General features: G+C 48.7%; 1 protein-coding gene across 1 annotated transcript in view; it reads right to left on the minus strand.

The window, feature by feature from the left end:
* Nucleotides 1-23,310, minus strand: part of GORAB (golgin, RAB6 interacting) — an 85,349-nt gene that overhangs the window by 49,618 nt on the left and 12,421 nt on the right. The window contains exons 5-6 of the mRNA XM_027895859.1: nucleotides 11,281-11,326; nucleotides 10,658-10,796 (exon numbers count right to left, since the gene is read on the minus strand). The gene's annotated coding sequence lies outside the window, so the exon portion shown is untranslated. The remainder of the gene's footprint in view (nucleotides 1-10,657; nucleotides 10,797-11,280; nucleotides 11,327-23,310) is intronic.

Raw genomic sequence — 23,310 nt, forward strand, 5'->3', positions numbered from 1 at the left:
TATTTATGCCCACAATGCTATTTATCTATGTCTATATACTATGCTAAACCCACAACATCCCTGTTTCCACCCTCCCTCTTAGCTGGGCTGGCTTCTGCAAAACAGCATTCAGCCTTCCAGAACAGCACTGATTTTACAGCATCTCACAAAACAGCCTCAAACACTCCCCGATTATCATCTGTTCAGTTTTCTTTAAATAATTCCTTCCACTCCTTAATTGTACTCCTAATTATTTTTAGCCCAGGGAAGCTGTTCTTTTTCCAGAACCAGGGGCTAGAGCTGGGCACCTCTGTGCTTTTAAAAAGCCAGTCCCTCATCCCATATAAATAGCTCTGGTCAGAGCTTTGCTGTGTTTGCACACAGTGTCACGCTCGCTGGCAGGGGGACAGCCTGGGAATAGGTTATGGTGTCCCTGCCCATCACGAGACCAGAGCGCTGCATACCTAAAAGGCAGAGGAAGCTGGTTTGGGTTACTTGGCAGGGGGATGTATCCCTCCTGTGCTCCCAGGCTCACAAGAGGGGAAAGAGCCACTGGGGACCAAAGACAGCTTTCATCAATTGAGATGTTTTATTTTGTGTTGCCTTTTTTTTCTTCCTTAAACATCCTTTGTTTTCTAACAATAAATCATATCCTGAGGCAAAAAGCCTTTAAAGGGACTGGGCATGGAGTCTGCTTCCGTTCCCTGGCTGGCGAGGCAGGCCACCAGCTGACAGCAGCCATCAATCCGTAACTCAGCGATCAATCCATCTTTATCTGTCAGCGGGGACCGGCGCAGGAGGGCCCCGGCTGTGCCAGGCTGCCATCCCCCACCGGCTCTGGCGGCACCGGGAAGATCCCCCAATGCCAGACCCAATCCTCCTCGCTGCCTGCTCCCTCAGAGTAGGTTCCCACTGTCTTGGGCACCATCCCCTCGCAGTTTCACAGGCAGCCAAGCCACCCTCGAGGTTTCCTCCCGTGATCCACCAGAGAGCGAGCGCTCCACCTCCTGCCCTTCTGAAAAGCCAACAACACTAATGAAGGCAACAGCATCTTTACCAAATGGAGGGTACCCCGACAGCTCACTGGTGGCTAAACCCACCCAGAAGGTTTCAGAAATCCCAAGCTACTCGCTTCTTGTGCCATCGGTGGCGACTTCCACCTCCTGTTGTTTACTGCCCAGGCTTCTGGGCTTGCTTTTTAACGTTTGTGCTGCCAGGACTCAGCAGTTTATGGTGGTGCCTACGTCTTCTGTTTATCCTCTTAATATTGTTCCCTACAGATGTTCCATTAAAACCCTCTTAACTGCTCTACCTTGTTTGTTATCCAGAAAATTGGTTGCTCTCCCAGAGAGATGGAGGTGGTCCAGCTCATATGGTCCCTCAGGAAGCGGACCCGATGCTCCATGACCTGAAACACCTCCATTTTACACCTTTTGCCCCTTGGTGGTCTCCTTCCTCTGTCTGCTTTTGCTTCCAAGATGCAAGGAGGGGTCTTGCCTCCGATCGTCTGAACTTTCCTCTCCTTCAACTCCCTCCTGAGATCCCTCAAGTTCTTGCTGATCTGAGAAGTATTTTATGAGGCAATTTCGTTCATGCCAAATGTGTCATAACCAATGGATCCCTGCCTACAGCCATCAGAGCCCTGCTCTGCCTCTCGGTGATGTGTGCTGTGCTGGAGCCAAGGAGACCGCACACAGGCCCGTCATCTTTCTGTCCCCTCTTCTGCATCTGGCTGGGCAGGAATTTTGTGTCTGTCTGAGCACATTCGCTCCCCTGCCATCACTTGTGCTCATACTCTCCCTTAGGTCTATGGGGGTCGCAGTCAGAAGGGGCCATCAGAACCTGTTTGTGTCTTTCTGCTGCTCGTTCAGGGTCAAGAGCTGTTGGTCATCTTGGCCATGCTTCGGTCCCTCATGTCATCTCTACCAGCACAGGCAGTGCCTTCCCCTCTGCCTGCAGGTTTCCATACAGCAAGGGGAATGTGGTGATTTGTCCCTGCATCAGAGTCCCTGTTTGGCTCCCATCCTGGAGAAAAGGCCTCAGAGTCTGGGGCCTTTCTCCCTTGCACTGCTGGCTGATGTCATCTGCCCAGCCACAGCAGCCAGAGCCACCAGTTCAGATCCTCAATCAGGACTGCAAGTCCTGGCCTGTCAAGGGTGACCAAGATGATGCCCCAGGCAGGGTTACAACAGACAGCCCTCAGTGACAGCGTGATGCTACCGGGGATTGAGATCTTGTCCTTGAAATCCTCAAGGCTTTTCTTCCCCATCAGGGCAGGACTGTGTCCCAGGGGAGGCTTGTCCTGCTCAGAGCAGCTCAGAGGTCTGCTCTACCTCACAGCCCCAGGAGAGGGATGTGGCCACAATGAGGTTCCCTCTGGCATTTTCTCTGTGCCAAGGTTGGGGAGGATTTCAGTGCCTCAAAAGTACTTCATTAGGGTGGGCATTTCAGGACTGGGGGTGGTGGAGCAGAGGCATCACAGGGCTGGGAGGAGATGGGGGTTCCTTGAGAAACGGGAGAAACCTCCAGACTGGAAACCCTTTTGTTCCTCCTGGCACAATTTGGGGCAGGCAGCAGAGTTGGGAGGGGAAAAGGTGTGGTGGGATCTTGACATAGAGCTGCCTCAAGCGCATGTCCCAGCCTCTTTTAAAATGTCCTTGAGCACTTGGATTTGCCTCAGATTAAGTCCAGTTGCCCAGGCTGGCGTGTACCCATACACGGACTAAATGAGAACCACCCGTAACACCTCCTGTCCTCCCTCCTCCTCTCCCGCGCAGGTTCATTAAGGCTTCCCCAGCGAAAACAGGCCGCGTTTCGGGGGGAACGCCGGAGCGTTTGATATTTTCCACTCTGCGTGTCAAGGGCATTTACAGTCGGCGTCAGGCTGTTCCGTCAGTCTGAGGGAAGCACTTTGAAGTGTTTGTGGTAGAGGCCACATGTGCAGTCAAGATGTGCCGCTGCCTCTCTAGCTCCCTTTGCATTCCCAGCACCATGTGACAATCAACAACACGGCTTAACCCTTTCGCACCCCTGGCTTGTCCCGCTTGGAGATGGGGAACGGGGTCCTCATCCCCTCGTGTGTTCCAGTGGCTGTGCCCAGGAATCCTGCAGTGATCCTGCTTCATTCTGGGGAAGCACAGCACAGCTCAGGCAGACACGGCCGGTGAAGGTGATGGGACGGAGGTAGGAGGCCATGAAGCTGCTGGTCCAAGCAGAGGATCTGTCGCTGATCCCCACACACGCTGCCAGAGGTTCTGCTTTGATGATGAAAGTAGCATCATTTGCCACAAGCAGCGGTGGAGTCGGCTCCCACCCTTGTCCATCCTGCAGTGGGTCCCAAGAGACCGCATGGAAGGAGTGGCTGTGACACACCAGAGGTGTCCACAATGACATTACTGCCCATCCCTCCAGCATGATGGATGGCACATGACAAAATGGGCAGCACTTGGGCTGTGCAGCTGCTGCCCAGGGACCTCTGGGCACAGGGTGAACAATGGCAGCTGCTTCCCCTCAGAGGCACTGGTGCAAGGCTGGCAGTGTTTCCAGGAGCTCCCCGCAGGGCCAGTGGTCAGGGGTGGATCTCATCTCTTTGTGGAGGCTTTGCACAGTAGCCATGTAGTGCTTTGCCATAGCTACCAGGCTTGAGGGCATTTTCATGTGCCCTGGGGAGGAGCTTGCCTTGAAATGAAACATAGGGATCAGCAAGCACAGCTGCTCTTTTAGGGGACAGTAGTATCCACTCAGCTGTACACTCCTCCTGGGCTCCATAAAAAGAGCGCTGGGACAGAGTGGAGAAATTCAAGACATACGGGGTCACCAAGCGATGCTTTGAGAGGTTCCTTCTCCCCTGGTTCCCCTCAAGCAGGAGATGAGTGGGCTTCTCTGAAGAGCCCCCTGCCAGGCTTCAGTCCTTGGGGGTGAATCTATCTTCTGGCAGGAGCCCTTGGCTGGTTATTGGTAGCTGGGCTTGGCTCACACCTTTGGAAGTCCCGTAAGATTGAAACTCCAACCTCGCTGCTCTGCAAGCCTGACTCTGCCAGGGGTTGAGCTGCAGCATCCATGCAGTGGTGTCAGCTCTGAGCAGATTCCCAGTCTGATCCATCCAGTCTGCACCCACTGCAGTGATACAAAGGACAGAGAAGGCTACAGGGGAGCAAAGAGCCCAGTGGAAGAGGCAGGGCTCAAGAGCTATGAGCTAAGGGGACAGGGATGTGAGCTGTGCAGAGGCAGCTCCCACCCTTTGCTGCTGCCTCCAGAACAGCAGTTTTTGGGTCCAACACGGTGTTTCCCCATTCACCCAACCCTGCACTCCCATAGCTGAGAGCAGAGCCGAGGCTGCAGGCACATTCCCCCAGGGCACTGCTGATCTGCCATGGCAGCACAGATCCACCACGGGAATGCCCCTCCGGCAGCTGCAGTGTTAATGTGTGGCATAGAAAAAATAATCTTCCTTTTAATGATTGCATTGCAGAGGGTGGAGGCCGGGGGGAAGGGTGTCATTGTACTGGCCCTCGCTTGGCAGGGAAAAGACGTCTTCTGGGCTGCAGCTTCCTAGAAAAGTTGAAGCCAAGGCATTATCCAGAGTAACTGACCTCTCCTTCTTCCATGAAAGCCCCCTCCCTGCAATTAATCTGAGTCCTGGAAACCCCTGCCTTCCGCTCTGATTTCCCAGTCCCTGGCAAAGTGTCTGACTCATCCCACATCTCTCTGGCCACAGCTCCTCCTTGCTGAGGTGATTGACTCCGTCACCCAGGGAGGGCTGTGCTTTGCTGTCTTCAAGAGCGCGGATCAGACAGCCCTGGCCTTACATCCCTGCCTTGCTGTGTGTGATTCCATGTGCTGAGCTGGCACCAAGAGGAGAGGTGGCAGGAAGTTACAGTCTGCTCTGATTCATCAGACCACTTTGAAATCCTACGTCCTCTAAATCTGAAAGGTCAGTTAGACAAGTGACTCCAGTGCTCCTGGAGCACCACCCCTACACCCTGATAAAAGCAGGACCTGTCTACAGAACTGCAGCCATCCAAACATCACCTGCTTAGCTTCAGTTTGTCATCAGCCTGCTGGTGAGAAGGGGATGCAGGATGGTACATCAGGCAGGAACAGCTGCCCTAAACAGCCTGGCAAACATTAGGCAGAGACAGCACATGAGCAGGAGCTGGTCATGGCTTCAGGTTTTTTGGTTTGAGGGGTCTTTCTGATTAGACTTGTTTTCCATTTCTGCTGGAATTGCTATGTGGGGTAGAAATTATTTTTCTTTAGAGTTTCTTTTTCTACCCCATTGCCTAAAAGCCCCTCCACACTGCCATCGAATTCACAGACCCAAGGGCAGGCAGATTTCCTTCCACCTCACAAATCCCAGTGAGGCTGATTTCGTCAGACCTGAACGTGCCGTGGACTCCAGCTGTCCCTCACCCTGCCTGAGTGTTGAGGGATATTCATCCCTGTCAGCATGCCAAGCCAAGCTTTGATGCCAAGGATATGTGAGATATTCTCGGGTCGTGCCCGTGACGCGCCGTGCTCGCTGACAGCCCAAAAGGCTCGTACAGCTGTGGGCTGACCTGGTCACACACCCCAGCTCTGTTAAGGACAACTCCTCACCCTTGTCTAAACCCTTCACTCAGAGGATCACAGAGCGCTTTACAAATGCCTGCTTATTAATCCTCACCACGGTCCTGGGAAGAAATAAGAGACACAGGGGAATCACCTCATTTGCTATGGAGAGGGGGCGCTTTCTGGGGTGAAAGTGAGGCATTGAACAGATGAGAACAGCGCTGTTCCACAGAACACACCATCCAGAAATGAAAGGAGTTAAAATCGTGGTGAATGAGGGGAACTTTAGGCAGGAACAGTGTGATTAATCACACTCAGACTTGGCTAAGACAACAGTGAAAGGCACCATGTGATTTTTATCAGGCTCTGTTAGTGTTCCACTCATACCCCAGCGTGACAGGTAATGCAGCATCCCAGGGGAATGGGCTGGGGTGGCAGGATCAGTACTCAGCTAGGGAGGGAAAGGGCTGGACAGAACTTCCAAAACCAACAGTGTGACTGAGATTGTTGGACACGACCCACTGCTGCCCATCAAGCCTCAGGCTGGTTCGCTGGTTGAGAAGTTCTTGCTCCTTGAGACTGCAGGGACAAGTGGCTCTCAGCCCGTAAGCCAGGACACTGCTGTCATCTGCTGTTTGTGTCACAGACCCCCTTAACCCTTGACATGAGATGTTTTCTGCCCTCCCCACTCCTGAATTTGTGTTGCCTCAGGCAGACAAGACAAAGGCATGCCTGGTCTTTTCCTGCAGCTTTATTGTCCCAGTTAGTCTCTGCACCTTGGACTGCCTACCTCTCCTCAACCCTACCATTCCCTTGGAAAGCTCCACAGCTCAGCCACACCCTCCTGCACATGCAGGATACGCACGAAATCAGAGGCAGGCACAGCTACAGAACCCTCGCTGTTGATGAGTCTCAAGGTGGTTTACTAATAATCCAGAAACTATGCTTGCCAAAGTGGGATTATCTGAAAAGCAAACTCCACTCCACTGCAAGACAAATGCTGCCTGGTCCCCAAGCCCGAGACAGCCCAGATGACAATACTGGCAAGGCAGAAAAGGTCACTTAAACCTCCTTTTCAATCCAGGATGTCAGGAGATGTGAATTTGCCAATCCTTCCATTCTAACAGCTCACTTCAGAGCAGATTATACAAGACTGCAGGACACTACCAGGGACTGGGCACGCTGTGTAAATGCTCCTCATTATGCAAATGCATTGAACCAGCTCTGGATGATGGCAGGAGGTGGAGGATGAGGTTGTATAAGCTGAATGAAGCAAGAGCTCTCACGGGCTTTTTTTCGGGGCACTGATAGCTCTAGTAATTATCAGTGCCAGCCCTGGCAGCCCTGTGCCTCTGCCCAGGCCACGTATCACTCTGAGGTGGCTTTTGTATCCTCATTGCAATGAAGGATTTTATCCTGCTAGGGTTTATTATTCTTTTATAGACTGAAGGGCTTCAGCCTAATCTTTCAACAAACAAAAGGAATCTTTCAACATTTCATTGCTGTTGTAATTGGCTCCAAAAATAGCACTCTCAGAGCCACATTTCTTAAACTTCTCAAGTCCAAGGATTAACCTTTTTTCAGAAAAAAATAAAAATAATCCAAAGACCAACTTGTATATTTTTCACATATCAAATCAAATAAACAAAAGACTAAAATTTGAAAGTTCACAGAATCAAAGCTAATCTATAGTAGCTCTTATTTCCTCCCATTTTGTTTGCATGCTTGCTTCTGTGGCTGTCGGAGGGGAGGAGAGAGGGTTTACTATTGTTTCATGAGCCACTGCTGGATGTTTTATTGACCACCACAGGCCTGTGGATCAGAGTCCGAGAAACACTTCTTTGGAGATAAACAGGCTCGTTACAGGCAGCCCTGACTCTCTGCTCTGACTTCTGGCTCGAGCTGCAGCAGATGTTCTGATTTTAACTCCTTTACCCACGAGGGACCAGGTGCTCTGCACAGCTCCCTTCATGCCACCCTGTCCTGGCAATTCCCGTGCATTCAGTGCATCCCCCTGGATCCAGGCCATGCTCCGTGCACTCCACCCAGGTCAGCTCCACGGTAAAGCACCATCACCCCAGGGATGCAGAATAATGCCAATGTGTCCCGTATCTTAAAATAGACAGTATGTGTCCTCTCAGAGAGGATGAGTTGTCTCCACTGCTCCTCCGTTGTCGTAAACGGCTTTTCCTGCCAGGAAAACTGGCCCCAGTGCAGCCCTCTCTCCAACTCCCCCAGCTGTCTCCAAATTTCGCAAGCAGACACCTTGGCACCTCCCACCGCCTTCGGCCCGTGTTAGTGTTGGCCGCCTGGGACCGATGGCTTCCATCTTCTTTCTCCTTGTTTCATTAGCTGTCACGTTGGGGGTTTTGATCTTCCCTGGAGCCAGGCCCTGCCAAAAGATTTACTCCACTGCGGTGCTCCGTTTCACATAATTGCCAGGGAAAGCTGCGTAGTTGGTAACGACCGAGGGGAGGGAACGGGCTGGATGCACTCAGGATATGGCGTTCACATATTGTACTTTCATAAAGGTATAGCAATGGAAACATTCCCTATTTTGATTGTCCCAAAGCCACAGGAAAAAGGGAATTAAGGGAATTGATATGTCTGGGATAGATGCCAGCTCTGATTTACTCACATTTTTACCCTGATGTGAAATGCCTTGGTCAGAGATGGAAAACTTTTATAGAAGACGTGAACCAAATCGGGCCCTGCAAGTGCTGGTCTCCAGCTAAGAGCTGTCTCAGCTGGCACAGCCCGAGAAACATTAAAACAAAGGAACTGGGAATCAAATGGGCAACAGCAGCTCTGTAGGAAATTTCTTCCCTTCCTCCAGAGGGTTTGGACATACCCACATTTGCAGTCTGCCTTCTAACCACAAAGTGCCTTAGGTACCAGAACACCAGTGAGTTCGGATGTAGGGCTTGGCTTGGCTCCTGGAAAGAGGATGTGCTTTATCATCAAATCCCAGCATGATTTGGTCCGGAGAGGCACAGAGCGGTCAAGGCAGAGCGGTGAGCCCCAAACAGGGTTGCCTTTGGAAGCAGGATAAAAAGAAAATATCCTTGCTAACATAACCTCGCCTTCCAGTTTAACCTCCATGTTCCCTCAGAGAGTGCAAACATGCCTGCACATATTTTAGGCATAGCAACCCACTTAGGAAGAGTCAGATGTAGTGTAAGTCCAATTAAAGCAAAATGGAATGAAAGTCCCAAATTATTTCAATGTGTCAGAGCGAGGAGTTCGCAAATCCACTGGTTATTGCGAAGTTGTTCTGGGAAAAATAATTTCTGTATAGATTCCATCCCACTTTGCTGAATTCCATGGGAGGTTTGCCATCAATGGGAGAAGGACCAACACATACAGGCAAACTTTAGCCACGCATTAATTGTGTTTCAAGCCAAAGGCATTCACTCTTACGCCCCCACCCTGCAATGGATTTTCTATAGGAAGGTCTCTGTCCCTGCAGTGATGTCCACTGAATGCACACCAGAGAGATCTGACTGCAAGATCCCATCTGACTGCCCAGAAACCTCTAAGAACATGTATCTGCATTAATTTTACCCAGATTAATATGAGTTCAATCGAGGGCAGAGTTTGATGAAAATATCTCATAACATATCAAGCTGGAGGGTAGATCAAAGCTGGTTTTTAGCTCACTAATAAACCCAAACAGAAATAGCACTGCAGAGGAAGCAGCTCATTTGTTTGTGATGGCTCTGTTCTTTGGGAAGGTGACTACAGAAACCACAGAATTATTACTGCTAAAATAACCAAAACAAAATGCAGAATTAGGCAAACCTTTCATGTAGGATATCATCCATAATTATTTCTCTTGTTAAAATTCCCAAACACCAAACACTGGGGAGAAGCGTTCTGCCCACGTCACTCACCTCCAACCTCTGTTCAGAAAAATGTAAAATAGTGAAGGTCCCTTCTTGATTTATGAAGCACGGCAGGTTTGTTTGTTTGCTTGTTTGTTTATTTATTTTGGGGGTTTTTGTTTGTTTGTGGGGTTTTTTGTTTGGTTTTTTGCATGTATTTAAATATTAACAGAACCCCAGAATTCTGGTAAGCATAAACTAGATTTACACCAACTCAGTGTGCCACCCAAAGATGGGGTTCCTATAAGGTTGTGCTGTGCAGCTGAGCTCATTGCTCTCCAAGGCTTTCTAACACACAGTTACCACAGGGCAGATACACTGGCATGTTTTTTTTAAACTTGCTAGAAAGACATTTGGTCCCCTAAATGCAATTTATGTCATTCAGCTAGAAAGTTTGTTTTCAGTATAAAATACTTTTTAATCACCTCTGTTAAGTCTTTCTACTTCATCTCCTCTGGTTCCTATGGAAATGGCAAGTCTTCCAGAACTGCAAATTTTGTTTCCTGGCCAATGTTAGGAAAACTGTTTTTTTTTTTCCCCCACTACCTTCTGAGATGGCATTTTTATATAGATACTGTTAAGGTCTCAGAAAATATGTTTGAAATTATTCTTATTATTCATTACACTAAAGACCTTCCATGTTTCTAAAAGCAGCAGTTTTATTTTTCTCCCTTTCCACATAAGCAAACAAAAAAATCTCCCATTTGCCTCTTCACTAATCCTCACCTGCTTTTTACATGCAAGTTCTTCTTTACCTGAATTCTTGTTATAACTAAAAAAAGAAACTCAAAGAGAAAACAATAAAAATTGACACCTTTTTGGCCAAAACAGCACTTCCCACCCTTGATCCATGGCTGGCTGGCTGGCAAGGTTATAAAAGCCTGTAGTTGGTCTGGTGAAGCAACTATTTTTAAAAACTCTCTATTCAAAGCTGAACAATACAAGTGTGAGCGCTCCAAAAGGCATAAAGAAGGTTGTCAGGTTCTTTGCCACGGTTTGGGAGCCTCTTTGTTGAGGAAGAGCAGAAGAGCATGGATTGCATGTCTTTTTCTGCGTGACAAGCTACAGTGAGCTGAGCAAAAAGTGCTGGACTTCCTGAGCAGGGTGAACACCTCACACATGAATGACAGGTAGAAGAGTCAGGTAGAAGAGACCTGTCTGAGTGAGCCAGTGAACCTGTCTGAGAACCACCGAGGCTACTCTGCTATTGCACTGCCCTTTTCACAAGCACACGCTGAGGGTACCTGCTCATGGATTCACTGAACATCCTGGGCTGGTTGCTGGTGCTTTGTTCCACCTCTCTGCTGTCCCTCACTCCCATCTCGAGGCTCCACCTCATGCTGTGCACGCACTTAGGATGGCACTTCCAGGTGTAAAACGAGCCTCAAACACAGGGAGAGACAACACGATCCATTAGTTTGAAACAGCAGGGCATGGCTACAGACCTGCCCATGAATGTGCTGTGCAAGCCTCTGCTTCCAACTCTTGTGAAAAACCATCCTTCCCCTCTACTTGGAAGGAGGATTCAGAAGGAGAGGTGCAGCTGGAGAAATCTGCTCAGTCAGGGCAGGAAGGAAAACAGGAAGGTGTTGGTTCTCCCCTATACAGATCATTTTTGAAAACCCCTCTTGTTCTGACATTGTCCCAGGCAAGGAGCAGACAGAGCACAGCACCAGATGAGAGCCACATGCTGAGATCAAGTGGTGAAAATCTTTCCTATATCTCTGCAGTGCTCCCGCTGGGCACCTGAATACCAGAGACTTGTGAGCAAAGGATTTACCTTCTCGGTACGATCACTCCTGAGATTAGCACAGAAACATAACAATAACACACATTTTAGCTGTCCCCTTGTTACCTCCTCACATACCTTGGAGTTCATCAGAATCTTCTCAGTTGTTGACAAGGAAGTTCTCCTTTAAAAGAACAGAAAGATACGTTTTGTTACTGTCTTCACCACGTTGTGAGATACACTGAATTCTTAATTAGACCACCCTTTCTATCCCTATAAAGAAGCTATGAACAAGCCAAGAGCCTGTGGCTTTTCACCTGCTTAATGAGCTACACTTTGGAGATTTTCAGGACTTGTGCCACTGGGAGATGGCTACAACAGCGCTAAGAAGGGGCACAGATCCCTGGGTTTTGCAGCTGCAGCACCCATGGATGCTGGCAGTCATGGGTGAACCTTCCTTCAGAGGAAATGGAGATGTGCTGGAAACCTCCCAAGAGAGCAAAAGAATGCTTCCAGACAGTCAGGTGGAGCAGCCTGCTGGCTCCATCAACCTGATGGACTTGGCAGCCTCTCCTGCTCTGGCTGGCCAGGATCCTGGAGTCTGCAAAGCTGCAGGCAGAGTTACTGAATTATTGGGAGAAAACAGATACCTGCATAAGCTTATACACAGTCACACACACACACACACACACACAGCCACACACATACATTTACACATAGCATGGAGTAAGCCTGCAGGATATGTGAACTCCTAGCACGGCTATGCCTTATCCTGCAATGACTAAGCTGTCTCTGTTAGGGGTATTAACTCTGCAGGAGAGCTCTGAGATCTTCCTGGACAAGACTTAAAGATGCCTTTTTATTAGCTTTTGTAGAAGAAGCACTAACTAAAAAGCTCCTGAAGCTTGCCCAGCCATCTCACATTCCCTGGGTTCCTCTAAGCCTGAGTCCTCGAAGTTCTTTCTGTAGCAGAGGCCAAATCCCATTTCCAGCTCCAGTCTGGGCACCAGGCTCTCTTCAAGGCTCTCCACTTCTTCAGCCCAGAGCTGCTTACGTCAGCAGTAGTTGGCCAAGAGAAAAAGAGAACAATGCAGCCTTTATAGATTAACAATATTTCAATTTACTGTAAATTATGCAGTATATAACATAGCTCAGAGGAGTAATCTGTCATTCTTTCGGATCCTTGCTCTCCTTTCTCTTCCTTCTTCACCTTCCCCTTTTCACTTCTCCTCCTTTCCAATTCTATCTTTTTGCCTCCTTTTCTCTCTCCTTTCTGCATTTCCTCCCTTCCAACAGATCCCACTATTGCTCTGATGGCTCTGTTCCAGCCTCTACCTCTGTGTTATCTGTTAAAATCATTGACAACAGAACATCTAAGTGGAGATGCATTCCAGTGTCCTGGAAAGGGATGTATCAAGCAGAGAGAGCAGGACTTGAGGGAATGGAGGACTGGGATATGCAAGAGGAGTTAGAGGCAGAAAAGACCTGGGGTACATCCACTGGTATAGGCAAAGTAGAGAGGTCACCCCCAGCAGTGGCTAAGAGAATTGTCTGCAGCACTTCCACCTGGAACTGTCAGTCCAGGAAAAACTACATATCATAGTCTTAAGGAGAAAAACAAATAGAAGTGTTTCAGCTTTGGAGTGTTGGATATTTGATCTTATCTGGAACGAGTGTGTGTGTCCACGTGTGCATACGTCACTGTTGTTATTTTATTACAGAGTGCTGTTATGAAACTTCCCTTCCCATTTTGCATAAATCTTCCTCTTCAGACATGTGGTCACCGGTTTAGGGAATATTTACTGTGAAATGCCTCAGTTTTTGCAGACCCAACTTTTCTTGGTTTCATTCTCGGGACTACACAGCACAACCAGAGCCTTTGCCACAGATGTTCCAGACACTGCTTTTAAAAAAATTATCCTGACCAAAATTGGTGCTTTGGCCTATGTGAACTGCTAAACATCATCACAAAGCAGCAATTAGTCTGTAAGTTACTTATGATCTTTGCCTCCTCAAACCTTAATGTTTAGGTCACATGGAAAAGTGCAGTTGTGGACACAAAACCAGGTTGCCATATTTGTTCACACTCATCTTTGGTCCTCTTCCCAAAGCCAACTTCCCAGCTGACATCTGAGGTGTTGCTCACCTTACCTGGGTGCCTGCTCAAGGAAGGAGAAATCCCTTCTCCGCAGCAAGTACAGGCCTTCCTCAATTCCCTCTAGAACTTAAGCCTCCAAAACTCAGGAGTCAAACTCCTCCAGTGCTGCAAAAACCCAAGGTCTCCATGGACAGTCTGTCTGCAACACAAAGGAGCTGCTCCTCCCAAGCCAGGACTCAGATGATGCTGTGCAACCTCACAAAACTCCACTGACCCAGCTCGTTCCTGTCCAGCCACCAAAGAACTCTTTGCCTTGCTAAGTTCTTTTTCTCTCAAGGTCACCTGACAAACAAAAACACTTTCAGAAAAGAAAACTCCCTTGAGCTCATCCCTTCTGTTTTGGGGATTGATGCCAGCCCATGTTCCCCTCCGCTCCTTCCCAGTCACACAGACAGTAGTTCTTCACCCCTCATTATGCATAAAGACAAGCTTCCAGGTCCCAGATGAACACACATGCACTTCCTCGTATTAAAGACATTCTGCAAAGCATGGAAAACCTTCAGGACAGTCAGGAGAGAGAGCAACAGACGAGATGAAACACTCAGTCTGCACTCCCAAGGCCCTGGGTGCACTGGGAGCTCTGCAGCCTCTCCCCTCTCCTTGGGGTTTGGCTGCCTGTGCTACAGCCAGCTCTGATGGGGTACTGGGATCACACTGCTGGAAAACCATGGTAAGCAGCCTTTACAGGGCCCTGCCCCACTTCCCACAGGAACTGGCTTTGAGCTCAGGCTCTTAATCCTATATGACCTGTGCTCATCCACCCTGCTGATCCTGATCCTGGATGTGGGGGAGAGCTGTTCCCTATTGTCCGTGGATGCAATCAGATCCAGGAGCCAGTGTCCACGGCCTTGCTGCAGAGCACTCCCCCTGCCTGCTGGACACCAGGACAGGCAATTCAAGCACACTGGTCCCTATCACAAATGAGCGATGATCTTGTTCTTCAGGCCACCTTCTCAGGTTGGAACTGACCCCAGGCACAGCTGCTCACAACACATCTTCTCAAGCTCTCTGCCAGGGAGGTTTAGGTTAGATGTTAGGAAGAGATTCTTTACCGAGAGGGTAATCAGACATTGGAATGGGCTGCCCAGGGAGGTGGTGGATTCTCTGTCCCTGGAGGCGTTTAAGAGGAGACTGGATGTGGCACTTAGTGCCATAGTGTAGTAACTGTGGTGGTAGTGGATCAAGGGTTGCACTTGATGATCTCAGAGGTCCTTTCCAACCCATCTGATTCTATGATTCTATGATTCTCCAGGACAGGAGAAAGCTGGAGATCACCCTGCTGCCTTTTAAAAGACACAAACAGGGAAATGTGTCAAAGTAAAATCACAGGGAACTTAATTTCACCATCATTCTTCCTAAAATCATGGGGCTCTTTGTGCCAACTCTGTATTTTGGCACCATGTTTCCTTTCTTTACAATTTTCTGTTCAGCATAAAGGGATATGAGAGCACAGAAACCCATCACTGGAGACAGTGAAAGCCTTCCTAGATCATCTGTTTCAGAGCAGGTCTCTATCTATCCCCCAGTTTTCACTTGCTGGAAAGTTACCCAGCCATATGTTTGCAATTAAAGTCTCAGTTCCTCCCAGGCTCATGGCAAACAGTCTGCTTCACCTGGGTCACATCTCCAAAGGGAATTTCCCCAGACTGGATTTGCAGGCCATATTCGGTGGCAGCTCTGACACAGGTATTAGCCATAATGGAATCCATGTCAATTATGAGTTCATCCATTCGTTTTCCTATCCAGGCCTCCCACTCAAATTTCAGAGATCTCCTTCTAAAATGCAACTTGACCCATTTTGGAATGGAGAGAGTTCCTTAGTCACTCCATTTGAGACCAATTAGGCTGTTTGATTTGGGATCCTTTATCCCTCAGTGCTCTTAGCCTGTCTGTTCCAATAAACGTTGCAAAAAATCCCAGTGTCTGAAATCCCTGCAAGCTTCATGGACCCCGTTTCCTACCCGGTAACTGCACTCCTTTCACCGACCTGAGTCAGCCACAGACTCTGGGGTTACTCTGTGTGTACCAGCTCCATCTCCTTGAAATGCCCTTCAGATTTGTGCCTGGGGAGGCCATGAGGATGAGGAGTCACAACTGACTTGGAATGCTTTCTCCTGGCTCAAGAGCTTGGAGCAATCCCTTTTGCAGAGAACCCACGACGTGAACACGCTCTAAGGGTTCACTTTAATCGACCTCCCTGGTTTGCCTGAAATACTGATCAAATCCTAACTGCTTCCTTTCCAACAACCTGATGGATGGTCCACTCAGCCCATGGGTTTGGAGAGAATTCCAGCTTTCAAAACAAGGATCAGTCACAGATTTGCTGTGATTGTTGGAGCTCAAAGGTTTTATGTGTCCTTCCCAGCTGTTTCCAGCCCCCTCATGTCCCTATAGACAAAACAACAGTGTGGATTCAAGGCTGAAAACAGAAACAAGGTTGCAGGTTGTGAGGAGACATCTACCTGCTTTGATTCAACAGTCTTTAGAAGTTCTCCCCATGTTCCAACCCAGATTAGCCCGCAAGGTTTGTGAAATTAGGGTGCAACCACAGCACAAAAAATAATTTAAACCCAAAATAATGTAGACCTTTGACTGAGGAATGAGCCTGAGCACACATTTAACTGTCATCACAAAGGAGACGGCTTTCCTCATTAGTGCCCAGATGAATTGTCAGAGGAGAAGGGCTGGAATTGACTCTTCCCTCCTGAGCCTCTGGGAATGACCCCGAACTTTCCGTGAGGGAGGTGTGTTTCAGAATCCAGGGACCTGACTCTGAAGTTGGCCACTCTCCCCCTCTGCACACAGGAGACCCATCCCAGCTGAAGGCCTCCAAGGCCTTGTGCTACACTGGGAGTTCAAAACCAGATCTGGATTTTTCAGCCAGGGATCATCTCCGACTTTCCTGGCTTCAGAACCGCAATTCCATTTGCTTTATGTTACTTGCCTGTTGGCTTCGTGGGAAGAAAACAATATTATTAAAAAACCCAAGCAGTAATAATCCAAAAGGCAACACTGCTGTCCCAACAACAGTCCTCCTTGCAGGGCAAGGGAGAAGACAACGAAGCGCAGCAATACTCACATCCTTAGCCCTTTGGGCCTCACAGCATTTTCCTCCTCTTTCCTCTGCCTTTGTTTTGGGAGTTTTATTTCAATTTTTATCACTTTGGCTCGTGCTGCCTGAGAGGCAGGGGACCTCCTGGGTGTCCTTGAAGTGTTTACTCAAGACTGGAGCACACCCAAGAGGTGGGTTTCAAGCACCTGAAACCCCACACCGTGGATGTTTTGCAGAGGGGGTGGCTGCAGCTGCCTCTGCACAATCTGCCCCTGAGGACAGGTTTGCCTGCCGGGGCAGGAGGGGTGCTGGGAGTGAAGCAAGTCATCTTCATCCCCCTCCTCTGTCTGGTATTCGGCTGTGGAGAAGTCGTCGTGCTGCAAGACAGATTCTGCCCCTACTCTGGATGATCTCCAGGCTCCCAGCAGTGCACAGGAACAGTGATCCTTAGGTTTCCCGAGCCTACAGTGCTTCCTGCTCCGGGAGCACTCCCTGCACATCCTGAACCTGGGAGCTTTGATCCCACCCCATGGAAACCAGACCTCCAGGCCTCTGTCTCTTGCTCATGCTGCTAATGATGGCACACATATCCCCACTCCTGCAACCCTGTAGGAGCACTTAGGGATCACCTCTTCAGTGGCACGTGGCAGTCTAAGCCCAGGGCACGGAGGTTTTGAAAAAATCTTTAGCACTGCTGCTTTTTACAGTAGGTTGCATAAAACTGTAAGATCCAAAAAAAGCAATACAGTGTTGAGCTCATCCCTGTCCTCCTTGCCATCACCATCCTTGCACAACCTTTTGAACTTGGATCAAGGCCTGTGAACTATCCAGAGCCATCCTCCTAGGCAGGACTTCTCCACACCAGGGAATCTCTTCTGCAAAGAGCTTCATCCTGCTTTTCTCTGTTTTTGTCCTCGGTGAATTTTCACTGAATGACCACCATTTCCACCCTAAAGTCTTCTCTGTTTCTCTTCATTGCCATCTGCCCTCCTCTTCTTTCTGGTCCTCCAGATCATGAGCTTTTTCTATGATTTTGAATTCCTTTGCTCTTAAAGAGTGGATAAAAACATTTCATATTGGTGATAAAGTAGTATTTAAAAAAACCCACTTCTCATAATCAAACTGTATTGACAGATATATGAGCACATGTTCCACTTTGACACTGATTTCCTGACACATCAAAAAAATATAACCAAATACATTTCATATTGGACAATATGAAATTTCAGAACCCTTGAAAACTGTGGAAACAAAACTTTCTCACGTTAGGAAAATGTTTCATTTTGGGGAAAGACTGGGTTTTCTTTGCTTTTCTTTTCTACAGAAAAAAACCATTCAAAACAGGTACTTTTTAATGTTTGCACCAAAAAAAAGAAATAACATGTCTTGTTTAAAAATCTCCTAATGAAAAATGGCCAGTAGGTCCCAGAGGTGGGTTCATTCCTTGGTCACAATCCCTACTGATGGTGGTGAGGTTGGTTACGCTTGGTAGGAGACACAGTGAAGAACTAACAAACATCCTTTGCTGTTCTGTGCCTGTCCCAGCTCTCCTCCCCCTCAGCCCTGATCTCGTGCTAGGAGGGAACGCCGTTATTTGTTATTGGTTTTGCACCGACCATGGAGCCTCATTTCTTAGGCAGCCTCCCAGGACAACCCCAGGTTCTCGTGTGCAGATGAAATATGGCTCTGTTGGTGCGTGCTGACGGGCCCTCTCCACGGGCAGCTTGCAAGGAAGCTCACCCGTGGCATTCTGGCACCATTCGGAGCCCATTAGCTCTGCTCCCGCTGCTCCTGCTTCCTCTGGCATTTTCAATGTTGCCGTGGAATGAGGAGTGAGCCCCAGAAGAGGCACACACCTAGAAATATGGCACTTGTCCTGCTGCTGCTAATAACTACTGACACTTGGTTTTCCACACCTCCAAAGAGGTGAATTGAGTTTTCTTTGTTGTGCAGAAGAGCTCAAGCTCAACCATCAGAGCCAATGGAAAATGAATTCTGGTCATATTTGGTTCCAAGGCTGCACCTTTGATACCGTAGCTTAAGTCCATCTGCCCAAATAATATTGGCTTTCTTCCCACTGCAGTTTTCTGTGCCTCCAAACCTCACTGCTGAAATCAGGAGGCAGGCACAAAATGGAAGAAAAGAAAGGAAAAGAGAAAAAAGAACAAGAAACGTGACACAATGTTACTGTTTCTCTAGGTTTTGTTAAGCTTTCAGGTGCAGTTGACTCACTGTGCTAGAAACTTTTCTGTAATCAGATGGGCATGGAATATAATCTTGAAAAACAGAAAACCTGAGAGGTTTGCACAATCACACATAACTTGTACATCAGCCTAAACATCTCTTCTTCAGAAATGGCTTTGTTCTCCATTCAAACTTTGCCTCCCAGCCATTGCAGACATGGAAGCCAAGTGGTCTTTGGTCAAGCCTGCCAAAAGTTTAGCTCACAGCAGATCCTTTGCTGCACCATGAGGCCCCAGAACATCAGCTAACGCAGCATGTCCGAATTCCTCATCTCACTCACTGGTGCAAGTCACTGGGAGTCCACTGCTTTCTGTGGGACCAGGATTTCACGCACTGGATTTGAGCTGCCACTGAGTTCTAATGCCATTCCTCTCAGTGTCAGGACTAAAGCCCTCCTAAAGAAGCCACGAGCGGCACTAAGGAAACCCAGAAATCCCAGCCTTTCCAAAACCAGCAGAGGAATTTTCCCTTAGTAACAAACCCCTCAGCATCTTTTGTTTTGGAAAGTATGATAATGTTTCCATATATTTTTTCCAAAATGCAGCCCTCAGGATCCTCATGTTGCCCTGATGCTGAGAAATCCCCTCGCTTTCCACAGAAATAGCAAAAGAAAAGGGCAGCCCGCAGAGTGTTTGAAAGATGGCAGCATCCTCAAGCATCCCCAAGCCTTGTTATCCCTGTTTTGATCCCAGGTTCCCAGGGCTTCTTGCCAGCTTGTTAGGGGTCTAGCATCTCTGGGGGGGTTTGTCTGGATTCTGGGGGCAACACTCTGAGTGTCTGTGGGCTTCCTGTCCCACAGCAGGACTGAACCAGCACAGGGGCCCCGAGCCCTGGCAAAGCCGGCAGCCGCCTGGCAGGAGCACAGGCTGGGCTCACCAAAACGGAACCACTCCCGAGGACTTCAGCAGCGATGAAGGACTTCCTGACAACAAGGAAAGGTTTCCATTAGCAATGTCCCAGACGGTCCCATCCTGGAGTTCACGTGGTGTTCTGGAGAGGTGGAAAAGTCCTCGTTGCAGCCCAGCAGCTACACCGTGGGAGCTCAAGGCTCAGAAACCTCTCCCTGGGCTGTTACTGGGTGGATTGGGACCCTTTCCAACCCTCTGCCTCCCCAGGGCCTGGGGTTGGCTGTTGTCATTCTGGCTCCCTCCACAGCTCCCTGCAGGGATGCTCCCTCCTAGGAAATGAGTCACACCTTACAGAGAGGCTGAGGAGCCCTGTGCCATCTGCGGGTTCAGAAGGAAGGACACGCTTGTGTCTGCCAACACTGTGTCTTATCCAGGGGCTGTGCTGACCCCGGGTGATCAGAGAGTGCCTGGCCCCTCCAGCCTGTGGTTGTAACAGCCTTTTCCCTCTCCAGCTCTTCCCATCTCCCAGAGTGCCGGCACCTCAGCGTGTGCTGGCACATGAACTGCACGGAGGGCGGGTGGGTCCCCGTTCCCAGCAGGGCCAGAGCCACAGTTTGAGCTCATCCCACATGGTCCCCACGCTCCCCCAGCAGCAAGGAGAGCACGTGGGCGGCAGCCACTGCGTAGGGAAGGGAGTTTGCTTCTCAAAACCCCACAGCTATCCCATAACAAGAAGTGACAGGGCAGGAACCCCTCCAGGCATCTCTGGTGGGTTTTTAATGCAGCATTCAGGCAGAATCTTTGTTCCAGGTTTTGCCTGGAGTTTATTTCTTAAGCTCATAGACATCCAAGCCTGGGCCTCCAGCCCCCTGGCTTGTGCAAGAGCTCTTTTGCATGTAAAGCCCTCATGTCCACGTCCATTTCTGTAGCATATGGTGGGCTCTGCACAAGGCCTGGCAGAAAGAAATGGCACAAAATCTGTTGATAGATCATCTGGGGAAGGCCTGAACTCCAGCCAAGACAGATAAAAATAAAAGAAATTAAAATACTTGTGTGTGTGTGTGTGTTTTATGAAGGGAACATTTATATTTTTAAACTAGGAGTAATTGTATTCTGTATCTGAAATGGCATCTGAAAGTGATTTAGTGGAACAATGTGGTTTCTGATTGGTGCTTGAACTAGTTCCAAAACATTTTTTATAATAAGCATCATAAAGATCCCAATTATCTGATCCTTTTTCCTAACATGGTCAGAGAGGATGTTTCCAAAGAAACGGCTTTTGGGTTGGTTTTTTCCCCCCTTTGTGGCACTGATCTTGCAAACATTTACACACAAGGCTTAATCCTGTGAGTAGTCCCAGAGAAGTGAACCAAGGCAGCTCTCAGCAGCAAAGCTAATCACTAAGTAAACTACTAATGTTCAGATTTGCTAATCAGGGCAATCCATAGCCTTTCAGGGAAAGGTCTGGCTGTTATTCCGAGAGCTGTTCAGGATGCATTTACGATTCAATAAAGGAGGCCCCAGCATTACCAAAATAATTACTTACTCAAACAAGCCTGTAAAACTCAAGGACTGCCCCAAATAAAAGGAGGCTTCCCCCCCTCCAGTTTAATAACATAAATCTAGTGAAATGCATCTTGCTGCCATAAAATCAGTTCTACATGCCTTGGAAAACACTGATTTACTAAGTGGGCAGGGAGGTCAGATCCTGCTAGGGACTTGGAGAGCTCAACATATGGAGAGAAGTTTTAAATCTGAAAGTTTTGTCCACCCACAGAAAGGGAGAGCAGTTCACATCTTACCCTGTAACTTCACTTGCCAAAATAAGATGCATAAAATTCTACAGATTAAATGGAGCCATTCTGATGACTGCTCAGTAAAGGGGATAAATAATGACCCAAAAACTCACTGACTGTCCCAGAGCGGGCACTGTCCCTGCCTGCAAAACCGGCTTTACGTCGGGAGCTCGCCCCTCGCTCTGGGACCCTGCAGGAGGGCTGGCTGTCACATCCTGGGCATTGCCTTTCCCAGGCAGCCCTCACGAGCCTGCAGGCACAACTCCAGCACCCTGCAGCACACCAGACCTCCTGCCAGCAGCACTGCAGAGCAAGGCCAGCCATGGATTTGCATGGCAGAGCTAGGAGCAGCAACACGCACTGCTATAAGATAGATGATTGCTTCCTGAAAGAGACAAGAGTCTCTGCCTTCTTAGAAACATCTTTTCCACTTCTCACCCTGCAAAAAAAAAAGCCTTTCTTTCCTGAACTGACTGGCTTTGGCTACATCCCTCCTGCCACACGCCACAACAGGGGAACCACAGGCCATCCTGGACATCAAGTTGCTGTTCTCCTTTCCAACACCACCTCGATTTTCCTGTTTTGAGCAACACGGAATTTAAGGTGCTGCAGAGGACAGTTGGGTGCCACCCCAATACCACAAGTGGTGACTAAAAATCTGCAGAGTTTCTTGCGTTGAAAAAGGCTGTGTACGACGTTGCCCTCAGAGTCTTCTTTCTCCACTTTGTTCTTGTCTGGAAGAAGAACTTGTCTGTAACAAAGAAGAAATATTCAAGCAGGGAGCAAAGGAAACTACTAGGCAGTTGTCCTCATTTGGACTAGCCATAGTTTGGGAAGGTGTGAGGGATTAAGCAGCCTGTTTAGCCTCACACAGCAGGGCAGCCAGAGCTCCAGCAGTGGGTTTGCATTTGTAGTCAGGAGGAATAGGAAAACAGCTTTAAAAAATGCCAACTGACTGCTTGGGGACACGAGCTGCTAGAGACCATAAACCACTCCTCACAACACGGTTCCACGCTCTCTGCAGCCTCACACTGATGCTGACTGTGGTTTTGCAGCACTTCAGCCCCATCCCACACCCACCTCACCTACGAAGTGCTGTCAGACTGGAAGGTGCTCAACCCATCAGCCCCCAGCACTATGCTCAGGTAATTAGGCTGAGTGTTTGGGTGGACCTGCAAGTGTCACCTAAGTGCAGCAGCCACCTCGCTGTCAGGCTGCCCCTGGTCGCTTGGATCATGATCTGATGATGTGTGAACACAGAGGTGGCCAGAAATAAATAACAGAAGATGCCTCACTCCCCTGAGCACCGAGGCTCTCGTGCCAAGAAATATTCTCACTTCTTGCTGCTTCTTTTTGTGGTGGTTTTCCTGAGACTGAAAACGCTCCTCCACTGCAGAAAGATGCAAAAAAATTCCTGCTGACCTCAGCATTGAGTTTCATCTTTTTGAAGCTTTGTTGCGCCTCTAAGATAATTTATGAGGTGTCAGGATTTTCCGACCACAAATGTCTTGGACGAAAACCATTTTTACACTACAGATGCCATGAAAGAGAAGCAATTTCAGTCTGTTTTTTCTACAGCACTGTCTGTGTCCACAATGAAACACGGGTTCAGAGCTCCTGGAGATTATTTGTGTAAGAGTTGTCCAGGCCAGCGCTCCACTGAGACTCAGGCTGGGTTTGATTCCCCACCTTTGCCTCATTGCCCTGATCTTCTCTGTTGGGAGGGGAACTCCCATTTCCTGGTGCTGTGCCACGAAAACACGAGCTTGCCAAGTTATTCTCTGTATGTGTGTTTGTGTGTGTATGTGTTGAACAAGCCAGAAGTACGAGAAGTAAAAAGATCCATTAACAAACCGCATTTTTCAACATCCACAAGGATCCCCCCGCTTTCTCGTCTGTGGATTTCTCTTCCCCAGGCTTTACATTTTCAGAAAGGGAAGAAGGAAACCAACAGAAAAACACGAGAAGCCAGCTTAGCCGCCTCTAATCCAGTATGCACCTCAGTCTCCATGAAAGTGTTCTTGGGACGACAGCAGTATTTCCCTTGGCTGGGATGCCCAGCCTGCTGGC

Source organism: Empidonax traillii, unplaced genomic scaffold (assembly GCF_003031625.1).
Source record: "Empidonax traillii isolate 1590-97213 ecotype Southwest subspecies unplaced genomic scaffold, ASM303162v1 scaffold474:size1423191, whole genome shotgun sequence".
NCBI classification, from domain to species: domain Eukaryota; kingdom Metazoa; phylum Chordata; class Aves; order Passeriformes; family Tyrannidae; genus Empidonax; species Empidonax traillii.